Here is a 6,000-nt window from a genome sequence, read left to right on the forward strand (position 1 = left end):
GGAATCCCATCTGCAACACCTCTCCAGAGCAGGAGGTGGCAGTAATGTGCAATAGGCCCTATTCATCAGAGAGCAGAGCCAGGGGATAACCTGCACTGTAAAAAGGGAATCTTCGATCAGTTGAAGTGAAGTAGTTTTTTAAATCAATCCAACTCAATATTTAAGTTAAGGTTTCCAATGTATTTTTGTGGATCATATCAACTTGAAATTCTGCGTTGATACAACTAATAAAAATAAGTAGTTGGACCAACTGAAATTATTTAACATGGATTTAGTAGTGATCTCTAAAGAAATTTGAGTAAAGTCTACTATGTGTATTTGAGTTACAATAACAAATGTTATTAAATTGAAATAACTTAAAGATAACATGTACATTAAGATGAAATAAATTATCTAGATCTAAATAAAGATATTGCGTGCAACTGCTAAAATCAATGACATTGGGTAAATTCAACAAAACATTTTTTTTTCAGTGAAGTCATAAAAAGAAGTCGTTGGACCAACTTAAATTAATTGCTTCAATCGGTCACACCTAAATTAATTAAGTTCTTTGAAATAAAATTAACAAGTTCAATTAACACAACTTAATAAGTCAAATAAATTAAATATTTTAATTCTTCTCAAATCAATATTTTGCATTAATCCAACATAAAATTTTAAGTTGTTTCAACTTAATAATCTGCAAAACCCAAAAGGAAAAACCATGGGTGAGGAGGGAACACTGTGGATATGAGACCCTGATGCACATTAAGCTACCACGTGGGGACAGTGTGTCTATGCTCCATGGCATAGACCAGCTGGCTGTCTGTGGTCTGCTATCTGGCTGGCTGGCTGGCTGGCTGTCTGTGCTCCATGGCATTGGCTGCCTGTGCTCCATGGCATTGGCTGCCTGGCTGTGCTCCATGACATAGGCTGCTTGTCCTGGCTGCCTGGCCATCTGTGCTCCATGACAGTGAGGGCTCCAATTAAAATACTCTCTCAGTAATGGTAATTTGAATATAACTGTAGACAAAACCCAGTTTGTCATTTTTGATCATAATTTCAGCCCAACAACACATCTCATTTATTAACATATAAAATATTAAACATGCTTCAAGGTACACGATCCATGCCACAGATAGCAAGTCCATGCCATGTGGAGCACAGAAAACCAGTGCCCTTGGCCGGTTAACATCTTAATGTACAGCTGGGTCTAATATCCACTGCACTCCCTCCTCACTCACGGTTTGAAATGAGTCAATTCAATAATTCAATACAATTTAGTTCGATGAACATGGATTTAGTTGTGATCTCTTAAGAAATTTGAGTAAATTCTACCATGTGTATTTGAGTTACAACAACAAATGTTATTAATTTGAAATAACTTAAAGATAACATGTACATTAAGATTAGATAAGTTATCTAGATCTAGATAAAGATATTGCGTGCAACTGCGAAAATTAATAAAATTGGGTAAATTCAACAAAACATTTTTTCAGTGCAGCTGTAAACTGCTTTTCTTATCACTGATGTTATTTCCAACTGCTGTACCTGGGGTCTTCATGTAGTTCTGGGGTCACTGAACTACCCCTTGAAATGGTTCTGCTCTGAGGATAGTGCTTTGCAGAGGTCCAGGAACTTTGCAGAGTGGGGCCTGTGAGCTAAATGTTTCTAATTGGTGAAGCACCAACAGTGTGTTTATATCACATCACATCACATCCTCCCACAGTTTTTGCTGAGGAACTTTATCTACATTCTTATCAGATTCATTTAAGCAAGTTTAGCTTCTGAGCAGGTGTTCTCACAAACTGCATCACTCCAGCTCTTGCATCACACTTCTTCTGCTTAAGTGAACTACAAAACATTCCGTCAAAGCTTCTCCTATGCCTCACATCTGAAATAGACACAAACTGAGATAGAAGATTCAATAAGTCACAGCCACAGCAGGCTTTCATCTGCCAGTGTCTACAGTAACTTCTCTTATCATTTGGCCCTCCTGAATTTTTTGTGCAGTGATCTCCACTACAGAGTCACACAGTCTCTCACAGAGTCTCCTGTTGTGTCTGGTTGATGTTCCTGATGTGCTCTGTGTTTCAGTGGTTCATGGTTTTTGGGAGGTGGAATGCTCCAAGTCTTCATTTTGCTTCTTCAAAGGATCAACAGTGGAAGTAATCTGCAGCATCGAGTATCCTCCTGGTCTCACAGACAAAGAAGAGCGAGTGTTCTGGTTTACTAAAGAGCAGAATGGAGAACCTGTAGACCTCCGTACAGACCCACAGTACAAAGATCGTGTGTCGGTCAGTTCTGGTCCTGGACGACACACTTTGATGATCAACAACCTGAGAGAGAGCGACTCCGTTGGATACTACTTCAAAGTGGAAACAAACTTCACAGGTGGAACTTACAGCAGTGTGACTGGAGTCATTTTTTCAGTTCAAGGTAAAATTTGGTAACATGTCATTATATTCATAAAATTCTGTTTCAATGTGTGTGTGTGTGTGTGTGTGTGTGTGAGAGAGAGAGAGAGAGAGAGAGAGAGAGAGAGAGAGAGAGAGAGAGAGAGAGAGAGAGAGAGTAACCTTTCTTTTACTTCTCATAAATCCAGGTCCTCTGGTTCAGTTGAATAGAGACCCGTCTGCTGACAGGTCTTCTCTGATCTGTCGTGCCTGGTGTCCTCCATCTGGACAACTCTCCTACATCTGGTACAAAAATGGAGAAGAAATTCACAAAGAAAGATCTGACATTTATAATCTGACGGACTCAAGTTATGGGAACATCTTTTCCTGTGCTGTCATAGGACATGAAGACTTCCCCTCTCGTCCACTCTGTGAGTTGACTTCAAAATCTGTCTCTGCTAGCATAACAGCATCAGGTGGAGCTTTATACCTAAACACTGTTTCACCATTACTTTTAACATCAGGGGCCCAGTGTTAGGTTCTCAGTGTGATATATAAGACAGGATGTATTAGGATAAAAGAATTATATTCACATTTTCTTATGGCTGAAATACACCAGATGTGTCTCCATTCTGTCTGGTCTCCATCACAACACCAGATCAGATAGGTTTCTATGCCAGCTCATACTGGATCTGCTCCGTTGTGGTCTGGCCACAAGGTTGGTCCAGCAGGCCGCAGGTAATGCGCAACTATCCCATTTTTGCCAGATGCAGTAGCTGTGACATAAACTCAGCCTAGGGAAGCCTAGGGAAGCGTGACAGGAAGTCGTGCATAATTTCACTATCAGCACACACTGTAGGGGAATGAATTTTCTTCCAACTCAGCAGTTTGGAACAGGGTTTCTCAACCGTTCTCAGTCACTGCCCCCAATTTAAAGTACACTGGTGTCCACGACCCCCCGTCACCCTCCCAATCACATGTGTGTGAATGGATAATGAGCGCTGTCCATAGTGCTGAGACAAAAAAGGTGCAGGTACACTGAAAAACCAAGTTAAAAAATTCTACTTCGAGCTCTACTCCATTAATAAATTATCTAAAACTCTGGCTCTACTTTCACTTTATTGCCAGTTGAGAAATGGAACGACAGTGGAAACAAAACTAAGTGAAGGGGTAGTCAACAAGTGTGTGAGAGGGAACAAAAGCAGCTTGCCTCTGGAAACGAGCTTCAGCTAGAATAGAATAGAATAGAAAATACTTTATTTATCCCCAAGGGGAAATTCAGGAGTCACCGCAGCATTTAAGAAAACAAAAGTAAGAAAGAGTATAGAAAGTGCAAAAAGGTCCATAATAAAATAGATGACGACATCCCGTCCACCACTCTCCAGCCCAGCCAGTCTCCACCTCCACAGGGTCCAGGACTGAGCCTCCCCAGCAGTCTGTTCAGTCTCTGTCTCCTGGATCCTGTCTGCTCACAGCAGGCAAAGCTCCTCCAATGTGGGGCTGGCGTCGATGTCAGCTCCGTCAGCCACGTCCGTGAACAGTACGATGCCGCTGGGTTAGCACGGCTAGCTCGTCCATCCCCCGGGGCTAGATCCCACGTTCCCAACAACGATGGATGGAAGGACAGGTCCACGTCGTCACCTCCCAGCTCACATCCGAGAACCAGCACGTCGTCCTCACCTCCTCCTCCTCAGCTCGAGGGAAATCATCAAGCCCTACACTAGTTAGCATTGACATGCTACAGGCTGCTAACAGCTAATTTCACATGTAAACAATGCAGCCATGGTTACATGTAGGATCTCCAACCAAACACAGGAGATAAGTAGTGAAAAATACCGCCAAAGCCACAAAAAGTTTGGTGTCAGTGAACCATACAAAGTGATGATCCACTCCAAATACAAAGATTACGTAAAAGAGACGAAAAAAATTACAAGAAACAGACAAAAACGAGAGAGCTGCTGCAACAGGCAGCTACTTGGGCAGCACCCAGCAACGGAAATCTAGAAAAAAGCTAGAGGTATTAAGGGACATTTCTGAACATGATGAATAACATGCACATCAAATCCCATTAGATATTTGATTTTTTTGATACTCTGTTTAAATCTATAACTTCTAGTATTTTGAAAGCGTTTCCTGTCTGTCTTTAACATGCCTCACAAATGTAGCCTACACTGTAACAATTCAACTTTATCCCTTTGAATATAGCAAATTGCACTCACTAGGGCAGGCGGACAGCTCAGGCCGCCGGGTGTAGCCAGGGCCGACTCTTAAATGAAAAACTAAGATCTTGCCGATCCCGAGCCCTCTGCTCGTATTTTATAAATGAAAAGGAAGGCAAAAAAATAAGCAAGAATGAAAATTCAACTCGGTGCTTGAATTCGATTACTTATATTTGTCAAAAGTTCAATTGAAAACATGCCCAACCTGGGCGGACAAACCTGTAGCACGAAACTCAAAACAAAATGAAAAAGTTCTCAGTCCAGTAACGAAAAGAAATAGTCCATGCCACCCCCGAGTTAATTGAGTCCTCTCTCAGTTCCAGCAATATAATCCAATCGGAACCAAAATAATCCAAATGAGAACAAAGGAAAAAACCGACGGCGCCCACCGACCAGCAAATTACTGTGAGGAGTTTGCATGTTCTCTCTGGGCACTCCAGCTTCCTCCCACAGTCCAAAAACATGCTCATTGGGTTAATTGAACACTCTGAATTGGCCATAGGTGTGAGCGTGTGTGTGAATGGTTGTGTGTCTATGTGTCAACCCTGTGATTGACTGGCAACCAGGCCAGGGTGTGCCCCGCCTCTCGCCCAATGACAGCTGGGAAAGGCTCCACCCTGAACAGGTTGATTAAACTCATTCAGGCACAACACTGCAGCTCAGATCATACAAAGTTGATACAGTAACTTTTGAAAAAATGAATGAAGCAGAAAACAACTGAAAAAATTTCCTGTCTGGATTTCTGTAATTTAAAATTAGATACAATTTTTCAAAATTATATCTCATATCAAATTAACCCCAAGAAATTATTTTGTGTCAAGGCCCAAAGGTTGCGAATGGCTGGTCTAGAAAATTTTGACATCGCAAGGTCAGAGGCACGGTTCAGCTCATATGACTGACAGGGGGCTCTTTAGCTGTTAGCTTAAAGACTCCAAACCCGCATTACTTCTAACATGGCCGTACCAGACAATTTGCTTCAAAATTCTATTTCAGAAACAGATGGGCGATGTCAGAGAGACTGCATCCATTAATTACACATTCTTTGGTCATGCCACACAACCTATCAGATTCTGTGTTGCCATAACAATAAAACATAAACATGTCAAAATAATGAAACTGTCAATAAATCAATCTGTATCGAATCACAACAAATCTTATTAAAAGACTTTAAAGAAAATAAAGCAAAAAATAAGCAGGTCTATAGAGCTGCGAATGTTTTGCTACAGGGACTGTGAGGATGATCCGCTCAAAGTGGATTGGAGCGACACCTTTTGGGCCGAAGTCTAGCGCACTATGTCGAAATAACAAGATTTTTACCATGGAGTTTGGGGTAGACAACTTTTTACTTCTTTAGTTTCACTGTTACAGTGTACCTGACATAACCTTGCTCTTCATTTCACTGATAG

Source organism: Halichoeres trimaculatus, unplaced genomic scaffold (assembly GCF_033239565.1).
Source record: "Halichoeres trimaculatus isolate MK-OKI-2021-1 unplaced genomic scaffold, fHalTri1.1 fHalTri1_scaffold_13, whole genome shotgun sequence".
Lineage (NCBI taxonomy): Eukaryota > Metazoa > Chordata > Actinopteri > Labriformes > Labridae > Halichoeres > Halichoeres trimaculatus.